Source organism: Scyliorhinus torazame, chromosome 14 (assembly GCF_047496885.1).
Source record: "Scyliorhinus torazame isolate Kashiwa2021f chromosome 14, sScyTor2.1, whole genome shotgun sequence".
Lineage (NCBI taxonomy): Eukaryota > Metazoa > Chordata > Chondrichthyes > Carcharhiniformes > Scyliorhinidae > Scyliorhinus > Scyliorhinus torazame.
The window spans coordinates 69,035,963-69,061,936 of record NC_092720.1 but is presented as its reverse complement, the minus strand read 5'-3'; the positions used below and the strand labels follow the sequence as shown (position 1 = coordinate 69,061,936).

General features: G+C 47.0%; 1 long non-coding RNA gene across 1 annotated transcript; it reads left to right on the top strand.

Annotated features, from left to right (window-relative positions):
* The first annotated feature begins 472 nt into the window (after positions 1–472).
* Positions 473–19,112, top strand: LOC140389302 (uncharacterized). Its single transcript, XR_011934331.1, has 4 exons — positions 473–550; positions 13,374–13,452; positions 14,918–15,078; positions 18,280–19,112. It is a non-coding gene; the product is annotated as an uncharacterized lncRNA (long non-coding RNA).
* The last annotated feature ends 6,862 nt before the right edge of the window (positions 19,113–25,974 follow it).

The following is a 25,974-nucleotide window of genomic DNA, read 5'->3' as shown; positions in this document are numbered from 1 at the left end:
GTGCTGATATTTGTGCTTTTTAAAAATTATTAACTTTGTGCTATACTGAAGGTTAAAATAAAATGAACAACACACCGTTAAGAAAAACTCACACTTTTAGTGTGTTCAGAAAATAACCAGACTGTACCTTGCAATGGACCACAAAACAGCCAGTATTTCTTGCTGATGTTTCCTCTGTATCTGTGCATGTTGTCAGCAGCAACTTACTTGCAGGTGGAAGAGCATGTGATGCTGAGTTTTTCACCTTACCGGAGTCCATTCCAAGATAAAACTGTCCAGTGCCAAATGCACAGATACCTATAACCCTCCAGAAGAGTTCAATAGTTCAGATCACTTGACCTCTTCTGTCAATACGCTATTTTAGTTATATTAATTCAAATGAATCATCAGCGAATGTAGTGTTCTGGTGAGCCTCATAATTGCTGCACCTCGAATTTATCTTTGAAATTATTTCTTTCCTTTCACATTGATAAGAACTATTTTAATGGAGCTTGAGAGCTATTGATCATCACTTCAAAGAAGAAGCAAATGACTGAAGTCCATGCAGTTGGTAAGTAGTTTAACCTACAATAAAGAACGCTTAAGCCTGAAACAATCTTCAAGCAATGTTTTAGTTGGATTGAATGCATTACTTTCTTTTGATGAAGAGTCAGTAACATAAAAGCAAAGTTATCTCCCGAAAACTAATTTCTTCAGGTTTTGCTGCCACTAGAAGAACCTTAATCTGCAATTTTCTTAATAGAGAAAGAAAATGCTGCATCACATCAAACTTTACTTTTAACTGCGCGCTCTAAAGGATAAAAACCTGTCCTATTGATTTGGACACAGCATAGATACCTTTAAAATTCTTTTTGTATTTGCTTCTTGGGAGTGTTGGAGGGGTGGTGTGGGGTTGAATTGTGGTGGAAGTGATGGTGGAAATCAAAGTCCAAACGTTCGTTAAAAATAAACCAAACACGGCGACACGGAGGCTCAGTGGTTAGCACTGCTTTCTCACGCCGCCGATGACCCGGGTTCGATCCCGGCCCCGGGTCACTGGCTCTGTAGAGTTTGCACGTTCTCACCATGTCTGCATGGTTCTCACCCCCACAACCCAAAGATATGCAGGACAGGTGGATTGACCATGCTAAATTGCCCCTTAATTGGAAAATTAAAAAAAAAATAAACCAAACAAATGAGTGTTAATGTTCCATTCACAACAGGCCAGAAATAGCTATTGTTTCACCTCCAAATAATTTGGCTCAAATTTAGCTGCTGATTATTAATTACTGTATTCTCAACATTCAGCATATGCAACCATTCAAAGAAATATTAAAAAATGTCAATTTATTTTTGACATTTTGGTACTTTTTGGTGCATATCTCTTGGTTTGTATACAAAAGTGTGTACATGATTTAATGCTTATATTTCTGAGGTAACTTTCCAACAACATTACAGCTGCTCGCAGCTCAGACAAAGAGGCCAGTGTTTCCGTGTTAATTGGTACAACGCTTTGGCTGTGAGGTTGTTCACTTTTGCTTCATTAAATTACATCGCAGGTATGGTCCCTATTAATGAGTGATTATGGTTCAATGAACTTTCACAAAAGTTTCTTCACGCTAGAGTTTGTGTGATATGGTTTGGATTCGAACACAAAAGGGTCACAACATATCTTTCAGATTTAATTTGTTGCTGCTTCTTTTCATTTACCAAGGAGTGGCTGTGAATGGGTGCTGAGCCCAACAACATATTGCAGAAAAGATTGTGTTTAGTCACGATGCTTGAACTTGTGAAATACAAGTGGGTGGTCTCTGCTACAACAGGTTTTCATGCTCCCATGACTGACTTGAATTTATGATGCACTGTAATAATTTGGAATTATGACCTCAAGATTGATTAAATTGCAGACACACATTCTATATACACTGTCTACTACAAATAAGCAGCACAAGGGAAGTTTTTATTGAAATAATATATTCCACTAATCACTTAAAATAATTGAATATCATCATATCATGCACTTTGAGAACAAAATGCCTTTGTTTTTGCTCCCTTGTACGGGCTGTGTTTTTACTGCCACGCTCCATTAATGTCTCAGGTCTCCTGTCACCTGTTGTGTAACAGAAGTAGACTTGTGCTCAAAGCAATATGTGTTTCAGAAGAGGGCTGATAAAACACGTAACAGAAAGATGGAATGTGTGAAAAACTCTCACAGTTAACAGGACCCTTTTTGGCTAATTTTGACAATGGTTAAAAGCCTGATGCCTTCCCGCTGCAATGGCATCTTGCCAGGGGTGGAGAAGGTGGTGGATAGCCTGCCTTCGCAGAGGCCAATTGTGCAGTTAAGTGGCCAATTATGGGCCTCTTCCCTCCATCACCAGCACTTTAACTGCGAGGGGACACTGCCTGATTAATCGTGAGGTTCCCCCAGCCCTTCCACCAACGAGCATGGGGGTGCTCTCCTGATCGAGTACCCTGGTCCATAGAGGGACCCCCAGTTTCAACGACCTTACCCTTGACCACCACTCCCCCCTGCCCTCACCATTGGGTGGAGAATAGAGTGTCCTCTGAAAACAGATTTGGCGCCTGTCATGCTCCGAACCCCTGCCGCCGGCTCCAGTGCGCTATCCACCAGAAGGCGCAGAAGCATGCAAATCACGCACACATGGAGGGTGGCCAAGTCCCCCAGCTCCCCATCAAGCCCCTCCCATCAAACTCTGCATCAAACCCCCACAACAGAGAGCCCCTGATTAATAATAATAATAATAATTGCTTATTATCACAAGTAGGCTTCAATGAATTTACTGTGAAAAACCCCGAGTCACCACATTCCGGCGCCTGTTTGGGGAGGCCGGTACGGGAATTGAACCCGCGCTGCTGGCCTTGTTCTGCATTACAAGCCAGCTATTTAGCCCACTGTGCTAAACCAGTCCCTGATATTTTTTTGGGGGGTGGTGCAGTGGGTGTGATGGGGGGTGGGTCTAATGGGTTTGGTTCATGTGTGCATGCTGTGGGGTGGGGTAACAATTTCTTCCCATGGTGGGGGGGGGAGAGGATGCCCCTACTTGTCCGAGGGGGGGGAGGGCAGGATTTGCTTTGTGGGGAGAGTAGGGCCCATCACCGGACCTTGGTATCGGGCCGCCCGATCAAACTGACGTCCTAATGCTGGATTCCAGCAGAATCCAGCAAGCTATCCCCATGCATAAATTAGCATGATGAAGGGGCGAGACTCACATACTGGGAACCGTTTCCAGCGCCAGTGGAGACCAGTAGCGATTTTCTGCGGGAACACTTATGCTTCAGAACAGTAAATCCCAGGCCTGTTGGCGGTCTGCTCCTTCTTGTCCCAGTCTCATACCTATTCATCCACTCACTCTGAATCTATTTTTCTTTCCCACCCCCTGGCCCCTCCACTTCTCATTTAATCAGGTTTTTATTCAATTTTCTTCCATACTCCTCTTCCCTCGATGAAGGTGCTACTCTGAACAGTGTTGCAGCGAACTTTCCTGTTTTGTTTCATTTAAAATGCTTACCTTAACACTCCTCCCAAAGTTTGCAGGACCTCAAGTCTGTGATACTTCATGGGCAGGATTCTCCATTTCTGAGACTAAGTATTGACGCTGGTGCAGGATTCGTGGACTTCCACGACAGCAAAATTGGTGCCGCATCTGGATCGATTCAACGACCGTGGAGGGGCTAGCACCAGCGCCATGTGGAACACAATCGCTTCCACTGAGAAACAGTGCCGGATTCGTCGGGTTCATGATTGACACTCGGGACGGCGACAAGCAGCAGCCGCAGATACATACTTCACTCCCCACACACTCATCCCTGCCAACAAGATGGCACTGGATGCGCTGGAGCATGCCCATCCCACTGGTGGGTGGGCTGGGGCCAGAGGGCACATAGGGGGTTGGCCTGGAGGGACACCCATATGGCCTGTGGCCCTAAGTTCCCAGTGGGCAGTCAGTGGCATATGCAGCTGCATGGTTGTCTTGCAGGGCACGGCAATGGGGCTCCGTGTCCGTCAACCCTGACCCCAGAGTCTAGAGCCACGACCTGTTACTCTCCTCAGCCCTGGCAGAAACTCCCGGCCAGGGGTACAACTGTCAGCAAACTATGGGGATATTGAACATTTCCGCAGCCACTCTCTGTCTCAATAGCCATGGTGCCTGTTTCACGATTTTTGAAAACAAGTGAATTTTGCCGTCAGGAATTCGCCCCAGTGGAGGGGGAGCATCGCAGAGGCCCAGGAGAATGCTGGGTCAGGCCCTCTAATGATATGCCAATGGCATTTACTATATGTACGTTTTGGAATGTATTGACGCAGCTGCCGAGGCACTGGAGAATTGCGATTTGGCGTGAAACCGACAGCTGCCATGATTTTGGCGTCAAAACCGATTCTCCACCCAATTGCGTTTCTGGTGTCAGCTGCCGGACAATCCCACCCCTTATTTTTTCTGAATGGTCCATTTTTGCAACAATGTTCAAGCCCTTAATGCCTAAATGCTGTCTCATCTCATTGCTACTTGCTGATTTACCATCTGTCTTCCTTTACATTTATCAATGTCAATGATTCACACAAAGGCCTTGTCCTATCACCTTGCTATTCTGCTTTAAATAAAGGTTGTCAGTGTTGCTTATCACAAAACAACCAAAATTGCCGAAGGCGAATTTGCTAAAATGCATTTATATGCAATGCATGAAACAAGGATGTTCCAAAATAATTCAATAAATAAATCAATAAATCACGATCAATTAAATACCTGCCATTTCAGCCCTTTCATACAGCTGTAAGAAAAGATGACTTGTACATGTCCGGAATGACACTGTTTTAAAAAAAATTTATAACAAACAATTTTATTGAGGTTTTTTTTGGCATTGTAAACAGTTACAGATAACAGAAATGTGCAAACATCAATATATAACCAATACTTCAATCAAACCATACTGCACATGCCCGCTCCTCTCCCCTAGACACTACCCCAGTACAGATCCCCTCAAGGCGAACTTAATTTTTTCCATATCCAGAAAACTTGACATGTCCGAAAGCCATAGTTCGGTCTTCGGGGGTTTTGAGTCCTTCCATGCCAGCAGTATTCGTCGCCGAGCTATTAGGGAAGCAAAGGCCAGAACATCTGCCTCTTTCTCCCTCTGGACTACTGGGTCTTCCGAAACACTGAAAATTGCCACCCCTGGACTCATCACCACCCTTGTTTTCTTTCAGCACCCGGGCCATGACCCCCGCAAATCCCTCCCAGTACCCCCTAAGCTTAGGACATGCCCAAAACATGTGAACGTGGTTCGCTGGTCCTCCCGCGCATCTAGCGCACTTGTCCTCTACCCCAAAGAATTTGCTCATCCGAGCTACCGTCATGTGGGCCCGGTGAACGACATTAAATTGAATCAGGCCGAGCCTGGCACATGTTGCGGTTGAGTTTACCCTACTCAGAGCTTCCGCCCACAGTCCATCCTCCATCTCCCTGCCAAACTCCTCCTCCGATTTGAGTTTCAGTTCCTCCGTCTGGGACTCTTCCCCCTTCATGAGCACCTTGTAGATATCCGAGAATCTACCCTCTCCTCCTTCTCCTCCAGAGACTATTCTGTCCTGGATCCCCATTGGCGGGAAGCATGGGAAGGATGGGACCTGTCTGCGTACAAAGTCCCGCATCTGTAAGTACCTGAAGTAATTTCCCCTTACCAGCCCAAATTTCTCCTCCAAGCCCCTCAAACTCGCAAAGCTCCCTGACAGGAACATATTGCCCACCCTCCCCACCCCCGCCCGCCGCCATGTTCGAAACCCTCCATCCATGTTCCTGGGGGCGAATCGATGGTTATCACATATTGGAGCCCAGACAGATGCACCCCCCCACCCCCCTCCACATGCCTCCTCCACTGGCCCCATATCTGCAGGGCCGCCCCCACTACCGGGCTGGTGGAGTACCTGGCCGGCGACAGCAGTAGGGGAGCCGTGACCAGGGCTGCCAGACTGGTGCCCCTGCACAAAGCCTCCTCCACTCACTCCCAGATAGACCCCATACCCACCATCCACTTCCTTATCATGGCTATGTTAGCCGCCCAGTAGTAGTTGATCAGACTCGGCAATGCCAGTCCCCCCTCGCTGCAGCTCCTTTCAAGCATCGCCTTCTTCACCCACGGGGATTTTCCCACCCAGACAAAGCTCATGATAATTTTGCCAGTCCTTTTGAAGAAGGACCGTGGGATAAAGATCGGGAGGTACTGGAAGATGAACAGAAATCTAGGGAGGATTGTCATCTTTACAGTCTGCACCCTCCCCGCCAGTGACAGCGGGAGTGCATCCCATCTCCGAAACTCCCTCTTCATTTGTTTCACCACCCTAGTCAAATTTAACTTATGCCACCCGCCCCAGTCTCGTGCCACCTGTATCGCAAAGTACCGGAAACTTTCCTGCACCAGCCTAAATGGCAGCTCCTTCAGTCTATTCTCCTGGCCCCTTGCCGCACCACAAACATCTCACTCTTGGCCATATTTAATTTGTACCCTGAAAACCGGCCGAACTACCTCAATGTTTCCAGTATATTTTCCATCCCAGCCAGTGGGTCCGACACGTACAGGAGCAGGTCGTCCGCATAGAGAGAGACCCTATGTTCCACCCCCCCTAGTCATTCCCTTCCACCCTTCGCATCTCTCAACGCCATCGCCAACGGCTCTATGGCCAGCGCGAACAGCAACGGGGAGAGTGGGCACCCCTGTCTGGTCCCGCGGTGTAGTCTGAAATAATCTGACATTATCCTGTTCGTCCTAACGCTAGCTTTTGGGGCCTGGTACAATAGTCTGACCCAATTAACCAGTCCCTCCCCGAACCCAAACCGTCCGAGTACCTCCCACAAATAGCCCCACTCCACCTGGTCGAAGGCCTTCTCAGCGTCCATTGCCACCACTACCTCCACCTCCTTGCCCGTCGTGGGCATCATGATCACATTAAGCAATCTTCTCAAGTTAGCTGTCAGCTGCCTGCCTTTCACAAATCTTGTCTGATCGTCCCCAATCACCTCCGCTACGCAGTCCTCAATTCTATTCGCGAGGACCTTGGCCAGGAGCTTGGCATATATTGATCAGGGAGATTGGCCTGTATGACTCGCAGGATTCCGGGTCCTTGTCCCGCTTCAGTATCAGCGAGATGGTGGCTTGCGACATCGTCGGTGGCAGGGTCCCTCTGTCCCTTGCCTCATTAAAAACCCTTGTCAGGACTGGTCCCACGATGTCTGAGAGCTTCTTGTAAAACTCTACTGGATATTCATCCGGTTCCGGGGCTTTCCCCGACTGCATGGCCTTTAGGCCCCCCAATACCTCCTCCACTTTAATCGGGGCCCCCAGCCAGTCCACTAGTCCACTGCCTACTTTTGGGAAGGTTAGTCCATCCAGAAACCTTTTCATCTCCTCCGAGCTCTTCCGGGGGTTCTGAAGTGTACAGCTTACTATAGAATCCCGAAATACCTTATTCAGTCCTGCCGGGTCCTCCACTCTGCTCCCCTCCCCATCAACCACTCTACCTATTTCCATGGCCGCCTCCCTCTTCCTGAGTTGCTGCGCTAGCAATCTACTGGCTTTCTCGACATGCTCATACACCACTCCCCTCGCCTTCCTAAGTTGTTCCACGGCCCTACTCGTGGATAGCACCCCCAGTTCCGCCCGCAATCTCCGTCTCTCCCTGAGTAGGTCCTCCCCAGGGACCTCGCATGCTCCTTGTCTATCCGGTGAATTTCCCTAACCAAGCTGTCCATTTCTGCACTGTCCGCCCTGACCCTGTGAGCCCGAATTGAGATCAGCTCCCCCCTCACTACTGCCATCAGCGCCTCCCACAGGGTCGCTGCTGAAACCTCCCCCGTATCGTTCACCTGCAAGTAATTTTGCATACACTTCCGCAGTCTCTCACATATCCCCTCCTCCGACAACAGTCCTACGTCTAACCTCCATTGCGGGCGTTGGTAATTCGCCCCCCCGACCTGCAGGTCCACCCAGTGCGGGGCATGGTCTGGGATAGTGATTGCCGAGTATTCCGTATTCTTTACCTCCCCGACACAGTCCCTGCTCACAATAAAAAAATCAATCCTAGAATATACTTTATGAACATGCGAATAAAACGAGTAGCCCCTTCCTGTCGGCTGTCTGGCTCTCCATGGGTCCACAGCCCCCATTTACTCCATGAACTCTTTCAGCTCCCTTGCCATTGCTGAGAGTCTGCCCATTCTGGGACATGACTGGTCCAGCCCCGGGTCAAGGACCGTATTAAAGTCCCCCCCCATTATCAACTTACGTGAGTCTAGGTCCGGGATCTTCCCCAGCACTCTTTTGATAACGTCAACGTCATCCCAGTTCAGCGCAGAAATGTTCACCAGCAACACTCTTCTCCCCTCCAGCTTGCCCCTTACCATAAGGAATCTGCCCCCACCGTCTGCGACTACGCCCTCCGCCTCAAATTGAACCCGCTTATTGATCATAATTGCTACCCCCCTGGATTTAGAATCCAAGTCCGAGTGGAAGACCTGGCTGATCCAGCCCTTCCTTAGCCTAGTCTGGTCAGACACTTTCAGATGTGTCTCCTGCAACATAATTACGTCCGCCTTTAGAGCCCGCAAATGCGTGAACACACGCATTTAACTGGCCCATTTAGGCCCCTGACATTCCAGGTGATCAGCCTGGTTGGGGGAGCACAACCCCCCACCCCGCCGGTCAGCCATGACCTTTCTTGGGCCCGCCCCCGGCCCATGCGCCGTGCCATTCCTGGCTCGCCTCTTGGCTGCCTCCACCTCCGACCTCCTTTCTACTTCAGATCCCCCCCCACATCAGCAAAATAACTCCCGCCCCCCCCCCCCCAGCAACATCCCCCGATAACCCCACCCCTGCCATTCACTGGCTGTATTCTCCCCTCCCACCTGAATCTCTTGACTAGCCAATCTGCTAGCCCGATGACTCATCGCTCCAGCGCCCCCTTGTCTCACTTCCATTGTTGCCCCGACCTCATCTCCCCACTCCCCAGCACACCATCCCCCACTCCGACCCACTGGAGCAGTCTCACTAAAATGGGAAAGATCAAACAAGATGTAAACATCAAACAGCACCGCGAGGCTGCTCCAGGTACAATCCAGTTCCAGCTGGGTACACAGAAAAGTGTTAACCCACGTCCCTTTCTGAGCACCCAAAAAAAATATATAACACCGCAATAACCCAGTACCCGTACATCCCCCATCCGAAACAAACATAAAAACCATAGACATAAATGAAATAAAAGCCCCCAACCAACATCTTTAATCCCCATTGCTGACCGGCCACCCTTTTGTTACAATACAGGCTCCAGCGCACTCAGAGAGCCCAACATAAGGCACCCACCACAACAGAAGGGAAAAAAAAAGGAGAGAAAAAAAACCAAAGAACAAAGGAAAAAGACCATTCGAAAGGAGGGGGGGGGGGGATACCTTCCCCCCACATCCCCCCACAGGCAAAAACTGCCCACAAAAAATACACCACAAGGCACCTTTAAAGCAGTAAACAGTCAACCTCCAGGCATAGTAAACATCCCTTCAACCAGTAATTCTCGGACACTAGCTTGCATCCGTGGGTCCTTTTTTCGAGACCAGCCCTTGATCCCTCACAAAGTCCATCGCTTCTTCGGGCTCGGAGAAGTAGTGGTGTTGGCCCTGATGCGTAACCCAAAGACGGGCCGGGAAGAGCAGACCAAACTTCACGTGCTTTTTTGAACACCTCCTTAACTTGTTTAAAGGCTGCTCGCCGCGTGGCCACCTCCTGGCTTAGGTCCTGGTAAATGCGATGGACACTGTTATTCCACGTGCTGCTCTTAGCACTCTTTGCCCACTGCAGCACCCACTCCATCTCCACAAACCTGTGGAACCTAATCACCATTGGACGGGGGGGCCCCCCCGGACGCACCTGTCTCGCCTGTACTCTGTGTGCCCCCTCCAGCTCCGGCGGTCGCGGACAGGCTTCAGCCCCCATCAGCTGCACCAACAGGTCCGCCACGAACGCTGTGGCATCAGCTCCCTCCGCCCCCTCCGGGAGGCCGATGATCCTCAGATTTTGTCTACGGGCTCTATTTTTCAGCTCCTCTACTCTGTCCAGCAGTCTTCTCTGTCTCTCCTTCAACCCGTCGACTTCTAGCGCAGCAATCGTCTGCGCGTCCACCTGCTCCTCCACCGCCTCACCCAGCTCCTTAACTTTTTCGTCCTGGGCATCCAGTCTCTGGTTCAGCTGATCCACTGCCTTCTGAAGTGGGTCCAATTTATCCTGCTTCAACGACTCAAAAGTGCTCTTTATCACCTGCAGCATGTTTTCCAGTGCCTGCTGGATCACCGGGTCTGAGGTCCGCAGGTCCGCCATCTTTGCTCCCGGGTCAGCTTCCCTTTGCACTTTGCCTTTCCCCTTCCTCTCCCGTTTGCGCTGCTTTCTGCTCTCCCGCAGTTCCATGCAGCTCTGCTCGCTCCTTAGGTGGCCATCCTTTCAGCGCTCCACAGCCCCGCAAAACTGGGGAACCAGGTCCTCAAATCCCGCCGGAGTGAGAGCCCCCGAATGTGCGGCTCACTCACTCATTGCCGCCACCGGAAGTCTCCGAATGACACTGTTTTGAGAGGTAGATTGAAAACCACCCCAAGAAAAGCCCCCTTACACACTGTTCACCAGTAAAAGCTGTATTTGGATTCCCATAACAGCCTGGTTCTCGTGATATTTATATTGTATTATTCTTGGATGTAAATGGCAGAGATTTGCATCATGTGCACAGCTGCAGCCTTATTACCTCACTTATGTTAGAGTCTTGAATATATTACTGTACCACTGTGTTGGAAAATTGCAGAAATAATGAGCATGATTGATTGTTGAAGGAAATGGAAGTAATAACGCAAATACAGTAAATGGTAATTGTACTGAATTGATGGTAATAATCAAATATGTCGTAGTTCTTTTACATTTGATTTATAATACTTTAACAAAGTTGAAGTTAAAATTGTGCTTCTGGGAGGTATAAATGCTGAGGGTAATTCACATTTTTGACTGTGACCACCTGAGCGCTTGACAGCATGGTTTCTGAAAACAAAATATGCCTGTGCAAGAACATAAAATAGTTGGAGAACATCTCTACCCACCAGGGACAGTCTTCAAATCCAATCCTCTCTCCAGGCTGGAAATTGATATCAATGCTTAAGGCTGGTAGGAATTATGCATATGAAGGCTGAAAAATTGCATGTTTCGACCTCACTAGTTTCCTGCCCGCTGAGGTTGTGCTTGAAAGCCTTGAACTGCTTCCTTGCCAGTGATGTACATTCTTAGACAGAATGTGTGATATTACACTCACAATTCTACTAAATACTGCTCAACGGGATAAGCTGCAATTTTGTCATTTCCCTGCACCATGTTTTAGTGGAGTTTTTTATAGTTTTTTTGTTATAAATTGAGGGTACCCAATTTTTTTTTTCCAATTAAGGGGCAATTTAGCATGGCCAATCCACCTAACCTGCACACCTTTGGGCTGTGGGGGTGAAACCCACGCAGACAGGGGAGAATGTACAAACTCCACACGGACAGTGACCCAGGGCCGGGATTGAAACCCAGGTCCTCAGGTCCCAGTGCTAGCCACTACGCCACATGACGCCCCGTTTTTGTGGAGTTGACACTCAGAATCTTCAATCAATGCACAGCAGTAAAGAAAGTAAATTAAATGTTGGACTCTTAACTCTTTTTCTCTCTCTAAATATGCTGCCAGACCTGTTGAGGTTTTCTGGCATTTTCTTTTTTCATTTTAAATGTCGAACTAAATAGCCAAAACATCGAATATATGTCTTGTAAATACAATTTGTGAAATGTTCGAGTCAGATCATACTTTTAGCACTGTGTATAATTCTGGTCACTGAGAAAAAAGGAAGTGTGACACATTTGACATTTATTAGATTGTTATGTTTCAGGACTGTCTCTTTGATTTAGGATAAAAATTAAGGGAGTCATGTGACCTGTTCTGAAAGTATTATACTTTAAGCTGTCCATTTACTTCCAACATAGAATAAGTTTGGGGTCTAAAGAATAGTTAATCAAATTTCAAATGGGATACAAGGCCCATGAGTTTTACAGTACCAAGAGGGGGGAAAGGTTTCTATGATATCCCTGAACATTCCCGACAAATTAGTCTGCCGGGATTGAGGAGAGAGCGAGAGAAGCCAGAGGCCAAAAATCCCTGTGGTATACTGCACAGGAATGCAGGTGGAAGCTCATGCTCTGATTGAAAAGGACACATTATGAGGATTTGAATCAAAGCTGGTAGATTCACCTGGAAGAATCTCCAAAATTCCCTCACCATGAAAGACAGCTGTGGGTTAAAAGTTACCAGACTGGAAAAGGAAAATAATGGAAGTGAACCCTTGGTAGCTCAGAATCACTATGGACTGATTTCATGAAAATCAAATGGCTACTTAAGGATCAGTGTAAAGTATGCTATGAAGTGGGATTTTTCGTTCTGGTAAAAGGGGAAAGTTCTCTTCTGTTGTTCAAAGTATCGGTTGTCTAATAGTATCCTGTTTAGTCATTTGTGCTTTTAGTCTGTTTACTACAGTAAAAGCTTTTAAATGTGAAATCTTGTCATGCCATCCTTTAAGCTATTCACTGGATGTTTGAATCTCTTTTTTTCAAGGTTATTGATTTAACTGAGATCATGACAGAAGATTGTTGTCATCGGTTGTCCCTCAATTCCAGGGTGACGAATACTAAGGGTTACACGTTTCTGCTATGGGTCTTCATGTGACTAATCGGGTCGATTTGCAACCTACAGATCTTTGTGCACCAAGGCAGGATGACTCATGGGGTAGTTGTATCTGGAATGCAGGATTTGATTTATTTTCTTTCCTTCACTGCTGCTACTCTGCCTCATTAAGCTGTTTGGACTTGAAACATGATGCAGTTTGATGGACAGGCTGTTGCCAATTTGAACAATTGGTAACAAGCTCCTCATAGTCATTAATGTAAATGCTGCCACATTCAAGGAGAGCTTCAGAAGCATTATTTTTGTCCTCCCCTGCGTCGTTGGGCATTTGAATGTTGAGAAAATACAACCTGGTCAGGGAGATGCTCTTTGGCCAGCTGGACAGTGTCCGGTCCATCAAAAATTGATTATGTGGGAGTTTTACCTGAATGTTTATGGAGATGGTTTCAAGATGGACATTAGCATTTGATTGACAGTCGCCCATTGAATCTGGAGAATGCAGTGGAAGCATTGTTCATGGAATTTCTCCAGCGCTCTATTGCATTGCGGATACACGGTCCAGGTCTCACTACAGTGCAGGAATGTGGTGATGACAATGGCTCTGTGCACTAGACTTTTGTTGACTTGCAGACACCTTTGTTTTTGTTTGTAGAAGGCTGAGCCAGTGCAGCTGATCGATCCAGTGTTGGACCTCTTCATCAATGGTGCTTTTTGGAGAGGTGGCTGCCAAGGTATGGGAAATGCTCAACATATTCCAGTTATACAAGGCATTGGTGAGATCACATCTGCAGCACTGTGTACAGTATTAGTCTCCATATTTAAGGACAGATGTAAATGCATTGGAAGCAGTTAGAGAAAGTTTATTTGACTAATACCTGGAATGAGTGGGTTGTCATATGAGGAAATGTTGTATAGGCTAGGCTTATATCTGCTGGAGCTTAGAATAAGAGGTAACAACTGAAACTTAAGATCATGAGGATTCTTGGCAAGGTGGTTGTGGAGAGGATGTTTGAATCTAAAATCACTGGTCACTTTAAAAAAAAATAAACAGCCATTTAAGACAGAAGAGGGAAGCAACATTCTGGGGGTAGTGCATCTTTGGCACTCTCCTTCTCACGAGGTGGTGGATGCAGTGTCTGTGAATATATGTAAGACTGAAGTAGATAGATTCTTGATTAGCAAGGGGGTGAATGTTTATCGGGGGTATATGAGATTGAGGATACAATCAAATCAGCCATGATTTTATTAAATGGCAAAACAGATTTGAGGGTTGTGTGGCCTACTCCTGCTCCTAATCCTTATGTAAGACTGGCTTTTGAACAGCCAAGGGTTTTGGCGAAAGGAGTTTGTGGCAGTGGCACTACTTCCTTTGAAAGAATGTTATTTTTTTCTGCTCACATCTATTCCTTTTTATCAAAATTTGAAGTAGCCAATTATTTTTTTCCAATTAAGGGGCAATTTAGCGTGGCCAATCCACCTAAGCTGCACATCTTTGGGTTTTGGAGGTGAAACCCACGCAGACACAGGGAGAATGTGCAAACTCCACACAGACAGTGACCTAGGGCCGGGATCGAACCCGGTCCTCACTGCCGTAGGCAGCAGTGCTAACCACTGTGCTACTATGCCACCCTATGCTAACATCCATTCCTACCCTACTTGGAACCTTCATGCCAACAAGCCAGTTTGATCTTCACAGAATTGATGGTTTCAGTACAACTACAGCTGTCCATTTTCATCCCACTCATGTTTGGATAATCTTACCGGTGTCCATCCCCAGAGTTGAGATAGTTAAACTAATAGCCTGTCATTGTTATCCTTGTTGGGGTTGGGGTCTGTATTTCAAATGGCCCCGGCATTGCCACCCTATCCAAGATCATCTGCTGCTTCTGTAAGCTGATCTTTAACTTTCCACCTGGGTCACGGCTGGAATTTCCCATGTTAGCCACTATTTGTTGGAAGCTGCTGGACAGCTTCACCAATGACCGTACAATTTTGTGTAACTTCACTTGGGAAGATTTTGTGACAACATTTCTGGTTCTATTTTGGAAAAAAATGTTGGGATACTGGAATTTGCCATTCTACTACTTCACCTCTGAAATTTACAAGACTTGCTATACTTGGAATAAGATTGCATACTTCTCAGAAACGTTGTGGACCCTGATAGAGATACACTCCTCCTTTTGCTTGCTTTTTTAGAAAAGAAAATGAAATGTATATGACAGTTACAACACACTAAGAAATGACACTGAAGAATCCTGTATAAGAAGGGAAGCTGGGAAGTCAGAAAGTATTTCATGCGTATCTGGAGACATTCAGTTTTGGGAGTTTCTCACAAAATGCACTCTTGTGCTGCTTGGGTGAGTGGTGATAAAATTAGATGGAGAAGAGTGAAGTCAGGAGGCTTTCAGCACACAGTCTATAGAAAAGATTGTGAGGGACAGAATATAGTCAGGTGCTTGTAGCAAACTATTTCACCTTGGAATGAAATGCAGCTGACCAGGGCTGACATTACCATGCCTGACAAAGTCAGTGAACTCCTTTCAGCACCGTCTCCCTGTGAATTGAAGAGCAAAGCTGGAATTCAGCTCTTCTGGTGCTTTCTGCCATACATTGTATCCAGCTGTTTTTGATATTTTTGGCCTAATGCAGTGCTGTCACTACCTCTCCACATAATGCAGCAGCATAATTGTGTTCTGCTCCGTCAAGCCACAGTCTCCCTTTTGTTGCCGGCATCCTCTTTGTCTCAAAAAGGTACGAAAGATTGCATTTGAAAAACAGCATGTAAACTTTCATACCAGTCACTGATGTATTTAAAGCACTTTAAACTAAACATTCCGTCAGTTTCAAATTTGTAGACTTGAAAAACTATCAAAAGCAGTCGAAACAATTACTCATCTTGCTGAAAGAACATCAGTGCCATTCAATAACAAAGGGTTTACTGTGCTGCCTTACTCCTGGCATTCCCTATTTCTATCCCCCTTTAACCAGCTTCACGAGTCCAAGCTGACTATTACCTAGGTGACCTGCTCCAAGTATACACCTCCCAGGGCAGCACGGTGGGGCAGTGGGTTAGCACTGCTGCTTCATGGCGCCGAGGTCCCAGGTTCGATCCCGACCCTGGGTCACTGTCCGTGTGGAGTTTGCAAATTCTCCCCGTGTTTGCGTGGGTTTTGCCCCTACAACCCAAAAGATGTGCAGGGTAGGTGGATTGGCCACGCTAAATTGCCCCTTAATTGGAAAACATGAATTGGGTACTCTAAATTTACTTTAAAAAAGGTAAACACCTCCCATATGACGGCTCAAAATCTGCTCTGTCTCCATTCAAATGAGTAACTGCAGGAAATGAGGTACCCCAGAGCACCATGCTCTTCTGGTGTGGGCACATTGCCCTGAACAATATTTGGGTGATTGCTTTCTCAGTGTTATTTTCAAGCTTTATTGATTAAGTGGGTGATTTTCTCTTCCGATGGAATTCAAGTGACCGAGAGGATGAAACAATTACTGAAGTTGTTATGTATTGTCTTGAGCATGATGACAGTTGAACAATTCACCATAAATTTCCTAATATGGACATTTGTCTTTTGTGGTACATTGGTTTCATCAGTAAAAGCAGATCCCTCAACTGCTTCAATTGCCAATATTGTAAACTTTGCGCACCTCAGGATAGCTTTGGTCATCATGCAATGATACTTGCTGAATTTGGCACCTTGCTGAATCTGATATGCTTGTATTTTTTTAAAATTTAGAGTAGCCAATTATTTTTCTTTTTCCAATTAAGGGGCAATTTAGCATGGCTAATCCACATAACCTGCACGTCTTTGGGTTGTGGGGTGAAACCCACGCAGAAGCGGGGCGAATGTGCAAACTCCATATGGACAGTGACCCAGGGCCGGGATTCGAACCCGTTTCCACAGCGCCACAGTCCCTATGCTAACCACTGTGCCACATGCTGCCCTTGATTTGCTTGTTTTAACCACTATATTACTCCCACTGCCTTCTATATGCAGTCAGGGACATTGGGGTGGGAAGGGCGAGCTGGCAGTGTGGGGATTGACTCTACTACTTTGTATATCGCATGTGTTATATTGTGATATGTTGGGCGCGATTCTCCTGAATGAAAACTAAGTGCTTCCACCAGCGGGAAATCTGGAGTGCTTCAGGCTGGAACTAGGAGCAACTTGACGTGCCATGCATAGGCACACAGAATTTATTTTTTAACCTAAATCGGGGTTTTCTCGCCATTCCATGGCACATAGTAATTTTTTTAAATAGAGGATCAGGGATTTTGCTGGGCCTGACAGGTCCTGCTCCTCAGAGATCGGGGCGCCATTTTTAAATGGCACCTGATGTCTGGGTGCTGTTGCAGAACTTCCTCCCCACACCCCAGATCTCTGGCAAGTCCCCCCCCCCCCCCCCCCCCCCACCTCAGCCTTCTTGAACTGCTGCAGTCCATGTTGTGTAATAATAATAATCTTTATTAGTGTCACAAGTAAGCTTTCATTAACACCACAATGAAGTTAAAGTGACAATCCCCCAGTTGCCACACTCGAGCACCTGTTCGGGTACACTAAGGGATAATTCAGAATGTCCAATTCACCTAACAAGCACGTCTTCGGGCCTTGCGGGAGGAAACCAGAGCACCCGGAGGAAATCCACGCTGACGCAGGGAGAACGTGCAGACTCCAGACAGACAGTGACCCAAGCCGGGTCCCTGGCACTGTGAAGCAACTGTGCTACCATGCCGCCCACATTGCCATTAGGGAGGGAGGATCACGCCAGCGGAACTCCTTGCTGGGAATGGCTGGAACATCCCTGGAGGCAGGGGAATCGGTCGTCCTGCCCCTAAATTAGATTCAAATTAGGAATAATGACCTCTTTGCATGTTCCCACCGGGTCATTGGGGATTCTCGTCGGGGCTAGCAGGGCGGGCTGGGTGACTTGTAACTGGTTTCATGACCAGCATGAAACCCGTTCTTTTGCCCGAACCCCAATTCACCGGGCCATTGGGTTTCCTGCTGCTGGCTGGCAGCCTTGGAGAATAACAACCGTTGTATCTATTGTCCTATGTAACATGCGGGCCAGTATTCTCCGGCCACTGGGATTCTCTGTTCCCACCGGCAGTGCACCCCCACCTGTGGGTTTCCCGGCAGTCGTGGTGGCTTCAATGGGAAATCCCACTGAAAAGCGGCGGGAAGAGAGAATCCTGCTGCCAATGAACTGAAATCCCGCCCGAGTTTCCACAAAACCTGATAACCCTGGAAGCAGCAACTTAATTCAATCTCCAACAAAAATGTGATTTTTGAGACTGGATTAAGACACCAAGAGTAGATTTTCATTCCATTGGTTTCAAGCAAAGGAAAATCAAGCAGTTTCTACAATGATAGGCAATATATTCTGTGAGATTACTGGCCAGATGGTGAAGTAACAAACACTACACACAAGGATCTCACTAGCGTAGGTAAAATTAGTTGATAAATGTAGTACTGACTGTAAATAAAGAGTAGCAGATACAAATGCAGCTTTAATGGCTAATCTGTCTTTGTTCTTCTCATGATAAGACTTTAAAAACCCTTGGCGGAATTCTCCATTCCTGAGACTGTATTGGCACCGCGACAGGATTCATGGACTTCCATGACAGCAAAACTGGCACCATACTTGGACCAATTCAGCGACCGTTAAGGGGCTAGCACTGGCGCCACGTGGAGCACAATCGATCCCAATGAGAAACGGTGCTGGATTCGTTGGATTTGCGATTGACACTCAGGAGGCTGACAATATGCACATTACAATCCCCACACACACTCATCCCACCCAACAAGGTGACACTGGTTGCGTTGGAGTGCGCCCATCCCGCTGATGGGCCGGCTGGACCAAAGGGGCACCTAGGGCGGTGGCCTGGGGGGACACCTATAAGAACCGTGGCCCTAAGTGCACAGTGGGCAGTCAGCGGCGTATGCAGCTGTTTGGCTGCCTGGCAGGCTGCAGCAATGGTGTTCCATGCCTGTCCACCCTGACCCCACTGGATGTGCGTTCTCGAACACATTGACGCCGCTGTCGAGGCACCGGAGAATTGCGATTTGACGTGAAACCGGCGGTGCCCACAACTTCGGCATCAAAACCGAATCTCTGCCCAATCGCATTTCCCAATTCAGGTGTCAGTCGACGGAGAATCCCGTCCCCTTTGTCTTGAAGTCAGTTACAGAGCCATGAAACATGCAACAGTTCAAATTGGGAGGTTCACATTTTTGAAAACTAAAAGGAGTGAGCCTTTAACATCCGGATTATAAAACAAAGGTTTACACCATTGTTCTAGTAGGAATGCAGATAATACCTGTGATTTATGCCTTTGTTTGGTTATTGTCTAGCTATAAACTACAGTATTCCTAAACAATGACGTACTTTGTAATCACTCTACAATGCTAAGCCACAGATGGGGAATTTCTGGGAATCTGCAAGTTGGGTTTTTCTAAAGTCATGGTGTGTATATAGAAATTTGAATGGTTAAACAAAGTAATAGCAAATTTATTGCTTTATCATATTCTTTTTCTCGTCAGCTTTGCACAGCAAAACTTGGCAATGGCATTGGAATAATGGACATAGAATTCTATCTGTTCTAAAATGAGTGAATCAATTAGTAAAAATTTGTATGCCAAGAAAAGCAGGTCTCTTACCCAGGTCCACCTCATCCTTTTGAAAGACATCAAACAAAAGTGATAACATTTAATGGAGTTTATCCTGACACAAATCTGCTTTCCTTCTACTCTGTTTATAAACAGCAGTAACTTTTATTGAGGCTTTATGTGTTCAAGGAGGTAATGATGCTATCAATCCAGCGTTTTAGAACCTCTGCATTGTGTTTATGAGGAGGTTTTATTACAATAATGCATGAATTAACTTGAGGATGTGGTTAAATGTGTTTCGAGATCAGGATTACAATGTGTCCAGGTGATAGAAAACATTGAGCAGGTGGGACGTCTAATATTTTAATATTAAACAAGAAAGAATCTATTTTAGTACGGCACATGCTGAGCTGTATTATACTTTCCCCTCAGGAGTAAAAAGTAGAGGTGGATCAAGCCTTGAAGCATAAATAGTGCAGTAGATTTGGCTGTGTAAAGAATTATCAGGAGAGATGGGTTTCAATGTGTTTACAGCAAGAGGCTGGAAAAACCTATTTACCCTCGTATATTTTTACTATGCAAATTAAACTAAAGTATACACAAACGTCCAGTTTTATGCACCTAATTTACAATGGGGCCCTGTTGGTGAGATCAATTGCAGGCCACTTCACTGAGGCAAGTCTGATAAGAGCAAGTTTGATTCCACTTGAGAGTAGTGTGACACAAGTATGAATTTTTCCTGTTCATGTCCATGGCACTATGTTTCTGATAAGACGAACCAAATACTTACACTTCTCCGGTTGTCTGTATCTCAGTGGTCTAAGGTCACCTTGTATACTTCTGTACTGGAGTCTGTAGCAACACCCACATATAAATTATTTATAGTCGTACAAGTCTATGAATGTGCGAGTGGTTCATTTAGAAAAGGCAAGAAAAACGTCTTGTGATCATCAATCAATTTCATATTGAATCTTGTCATGCCTTGAATTTTCCACAGCAATAGTCAGCTACAATCCAGCATAACAGAGCCTAGGGAGATGTGCTGAGCATTTGCCATGTTCTACGGGCAGCTTTCCGAGTCACAAGGTTTTCCAGAAAGTATTTGCTGATGTTGTAACCGTTCTGTGTCGCACTCCTTTTTGTCTTTGTCATATAAATGCCAATGTACCTGTAGATTCAACAACTGAAATTATTTTTGTTCATGTTCAACTTCTCACAGGGTAGGAATTGCACTAGAATGATGTGTTTTTCTTCAGTGTGTCTAGCTTTACAACAAGAAAGTGGAGTTTGAGGAAGCAATAGTTGTTGTATTATGTCTCATCGCTTTAATCGCTTTAAAATTGAGATGACTTTAAAATACATTAAAATGACAAGATCTTGAGTTTGATTAATTTGTAAGTGCAAAATATAAAATTTCCTTCAATTAAGATTTTGCTTTTATATCTTGCTGTGCCGAGAATTAGATAACCACTATATAACAAATATGGTTTAATTAACACTCAAAAAAGTTAGGATTATTGCCTGGTCTCCATAGTATAACTATTCACTTTTTGTAATAAAATTGAATGCTGTTTCCTTTTTTCTGGACAGATGATTTAATTGTTTAAATTTGCAAGGATCCACAGTTCAATCTGTGTGATTTGTGTCCTCCTGTTGCTAACTTTTACCTTTGCTCTTTGCCACCAGTTGTGGCTCTGAAGTTGGTATAAGCACACTAGCCACGTGTTTCTGACAGGCTTCAGACTGGTATAACTGAAGGTTAAATGAATGCGGTGAGGAAATCCAATTATTATTTTTAAAAAGCCTTACTTAATTCCCAGCATTGAGAAGTTTCTGTTGAGCTGCAAATCTTGTCAATTTTTTTGCTCCCTTTAACGGAATATAGGGGACGATTCTCCAATATGGAGGCCAAGTGTTCGCGCCGCCGTGAACGACGTTGCGTTTCACGACGATGCGATCCGGGCCCGGGTACGACCGATTCTGGCCCCCACACGGGGCCAGCACGGTGCTGGAGTGGATCACGCCGCTCCAGCCTCCTTTCGCAGTGCCAAATGGGCACCGCGCCAACCCGCGCATGCGCAGTTGGGCCACACCAACCTACGCATGTGCGGGGGACTTCTTTAGCGCGCCAGCCCTGACTCAACATGGAGTCGGTGTTCAGCGGCGCTGCCGCACCAGAAAGTAGGCCCAGGGGGGGAGAGGCTGGCCCGCCGATCGGCGTGCCCCAATTGCGGGCCAGTCCCCATCGGAGGCCCCCCCCCAGTGAAGGATCCCCCCCCCCCCCACACGCCCCCCCCCCCGAACAGGCCGCCCCCTGACTGTTCGCGCAGAGTTCCCGCCGGCAGCAACCAGGGTTGATCGGTGCCGGCAGGACTCTGTCCTCTCAGCCCGGCTGCTCGGCCCATCCGTACCGGAGAATCAGCGGCCCCGCTGATTCCAGCGGCCCGCGGCCGGCGCCACGCCAAACGCACCAACGCAAATGGCGCTGATTGTCCGCACCTCGGAGAATCGCGTGCCGAAGTCGGGGCGTAGTGGCGCGGTTGCAGCGATTCTCTGGCCCGGCGTGGGGCTCAGAGAATCGCCCCATAATAAGCAAAAATATTGATTGGAAATAGTCCCAAAACAAATTATTGCTGGAGACAGGTTCACACCATAAACATGTTCCCAAAATGTTGCAATTTCAGTTCAGAGTCTTGGGCGAAATTCTCCGGAAACGGCGCGATGTCCGCCGACTGGCGTCCAAAACGGTGCAAATCAGACGGGCATCGCGCCGCCCCAAAGGTGCAGAATGCTCCGCATATTTGGGGGCTGAGCCCCAACCTTGAGGGGCGAGGTCGGCGCCGGACGAATTTCCGCCCCGCCAGCTGGCGGAAAAGGCCTTGGTGCCCCGCCAGCTGGCACGGAAATGACATCTCCGGGCGGCGCATGCGCATGAGCGTCAGCGACCGCTGACAGCTTCCCACGCATGCGCAATGGAGGGAGTCTCTTCTGCCTCCGCCATGGTGGAGACCGTGGCGGAGGCGGAAGGGAAAGAGTGCCCCCATGGCACAGGCCCGCCTGCGGATCGGTGGGCCCCGATCGCGGGCCAGGGCACTGTGGGGGCACCCCCGGGGGCCAGATCGCCCCGCGCCCCCCCAGGACCCCGGAGCCCGCCTGCGCCGCCTTGTCCCGCCGGTAAGGTAGGTGGTTTAATTTACGCCGGCAGGACAGGCATTTTAGTGGCGGGACTTCGGCCCATCTGGGCCAGAGAATCGCGCGGGGGGGCCCGCCAACTGGCGCGGCGCAATTCCCGCCCCCGCCGAATCGCGGTGCCGGAGACTTCGGCAACCGGCGGGGGCGGGATTCACGCCAGCCCCCGTCTATTCTCCGACCCGGCAGTGGGTCGGGGAATCTAGCCCCTGATCTTCATTTGCTCTTCAGGCGAATGGTACTCAAAACCAACAACTCAAATTCAGCATCAAATAATAAAATGGCTTGGAAGAGGCATTGAAATGCTGATCAATCTTAGCCTTTTGCCTGAAATCTGGGATCAATTGGATACAGAAAATAAGTTGTAAGCTGATGTTAATACTTCTGTCTCGGTAATAATATGGGCAGCACGGTAGCACAGTGGCTAGCACAGTTGCTTCACAGCTCCAGGGTCCCAGGTTCGATTCTCGGCTTGGGTCACTGTCTGTACCGAGTCTGCATGTTCTCTCCGTGTCTGCGTGGGTTTCCTCCGGGTGCTCCGGTTTCCTCCCACAGTCCAAAGATGTGCAGGTTAGGTGGTTTGGCCATGCTAAATTGCCCTTAGAGTTCAAAAGGTTGAGTGGGGTTACTGGGTTGCGGGGAGTGGGCTTGGGTAGGGTGCTCTTTCCAAGGGCCAGTGCAGACTCGATGGGCCAAATGGCCTCCTTCTGCAATGTAAATTCGATGAAATTCTATGAAATAATTTATCCTGCAAAGTCTGTAACATCTCAGAGCTTGTGCCAATGTTGGAATAGTTGTTCCACAGATTAATACAACAAAAGCCTGATTGGTATGATTGTGTAAGTAGGAATATATCAGCTAACATCCCCGTAATGTTCCAACATGATGAATGGGCATGTCCTGTCCGACTGGTAAGACAGACCCAGCCCCCCTTACACAGCTGGTGACACAGTGCTAGGGTTGGGTTAAATGGTTGGGCAATCAAGGTGTGTGTGGAGTGGGATATTTCTGGAGGTCCTCAACATTTTGTTTTGGCACCATGAAAACTTATGGCTTCAGGCAGGAAATAGCCAAGGAAACCTTCTGATTATCTCTCATCTTCCACTCTCCTTCAGTGGATGACTTCATGTTGAACACCTCTTGGAAAAAGAACTGAAGGTGACCAAGCTGGTCAAGCCCTGAAGGGCATAACTGCCAAATTAGGTCTGTAGCAGTTGATGTGTGAACCAACATGTAGGAATAGCCATTTCACATCATTCTCCTCAAACTTCCGGTTGCAGATGCAACTGTGCATGACCATTTTAGTCAGAGTGACCACGTCCTCTCGCTGTGGATCATGTCAGGAACAGCACCAGTTAGTGCCTGAAAATGTTAACTGAGTGCCCACTCCATTCAGTCCAACACTTTTACTCCATAGTTAATCACTAACCAAGTTGATAGTCCATTCAATCTGAAATCCAGCTGCTTCAGAAATGAACTAGCTTCAATTGCAGGAGCAAAATACAGCAGGTATTGGAAATCTGAAATAAAGACAGAAAATGGTCTGGTAGAATCCGTGGAGAGAGAAACAAAGTTAGCATTCCAAACCGATGATCAACCTGAAACGGTAACTCAGTTACTCTCTCAGATATTGCCGGACCTTCTGAGTACTTCTTGCTTCAATTGCATCTTGAAAAGCACCAGAATGCATTCAAACTCCATTTTCTGGTTTTTCATTGGAGTGAAGCACTTTATACGGCCTGAGGTCATGAAAAAGGACATTTAAATGCCCATTCTTGCCTTTTTTTCTTTGCTGTCGAACAAGTTTCCAAAATTATTAGATAATAAAGGATGCAGGGAAATGATGCAACTGTTACATTATAGACTGTGTCCTCACTTCATTTGCACTTTCTCAATCTAGCGATCTGTTGCATTGCAAAGCATGAAGTGAGGCCAAGTGGAACAGCTTATTTGGAATAAAAAAGACTACAGTGTTTCTTGTTAATATTTTGCTGCGTCTTGCCTACATTTAGTATTGTTTTCAACAGACTCCATTTGAGGAATCCAGTAATTGGCGTTTTGCGCTGTATAGAACTTGACCTAGAAACAGACAGTTGGTTCATGTGATTCGATAATTCAAGGCACTGTGGGCGAACACCTGTTCTGCGGGGTCAAGTTGTGGTCATGTGCGCTGTCTGTTTTCTAGCACAAATAATTTCAAGCATCAAGTCTCGTCCCTTGTCATTCATGGCTCAAGAGCTCAGGCTGACAATCTGTGATCCTTGGTAGTGACCTGACTATTTCTTAATCCCGTCAGTCAGGCACCGAAAACATTCTTCCAAATACTTTAAAGTTCATCTTGTAGGGAATTGGTTAAAATTCAAGGACCTTGAATTCTGCTTTGCCCGCAGCTTCAACATAGTTGTCAGCTCTTGTGCACAGATTTTTAAAATGCAATTCGCGAGGAATTCAGCACATTAGGCCACGTTTTCCTTTCACTTTCAAAAAGGTGGGAGAAATGATACATTTATCAAAGTGTTGAAAACATCTGCTTTTACATACGTAAAAATCAGATTTTCGTCACAATGAAAGGAAGCAGCTTCTCATAACTTACCTGGCAGCTTGATATTTGTTTACATTTCCTGAGCAACTAATGGCAACTAATGAGGTAATCAGTGACTATGAACATCAAAGTTCACGAATGAAGCAGTGCAATGCTCAATATTTGTATAAAATGGTTCAAGAAAGGTTGCTTAAAAAAGGAACAAAACACTGGGTGCAAAGATAATTGTTGTAATGAGGAAAAGATTATTGATGGGAGGATATTTAACTCTCAGTATCTTTCTCCCAGCAAGAGTGACAGGCCTTGTTACAGCCTTATGCTGCTGGTAAGATGGAGGCCGTAGATAGGTATCCTACTGGAGTTTGCAAGCTCTGGGCCAGTCCAATATTGGGTAGAACCCTGTGGCCCTTGGCGAGAGAGCAAGAAGAGCCTCTTTTATGGAAGACCTGCTTCACCATGTGCCACACAAGCACTTGACAGGACAGCGGTGGGCTTTCCCCTGGGATAAATTACTTCAGGGGTAGAAGTCCTGCCCACTGAGATCTGACAGCCAATCAGAGGCCGCTAGATCTATTGAATGGAAGACTCACTGGGGAGGCAGTGACTGTTGTTTGTATGTCACCCTCCCATGATCCAGGATCATTGTTGGATCTCAGGCCAGAGACAAAAGATAGTGGGGGATTGCGGGTGAGGTGGGCTGGGGGGTTCAGCAGAAAAGGCAGGGCAGGGGCTGTCAGTAGGTTCCTTCCTGATGTTGGGTGCTTTGATCAGGCTCCCATCATGGCAAGACACTGCCTGCTGTTGAAGTAATATCATTGGCGGTGGAATGGTTCCCTTGGTGGGCTTCATTGCCCACTTAAGAGCATCAGCTGGCAGCAGAACAGGAGGCCATCCACATGGCT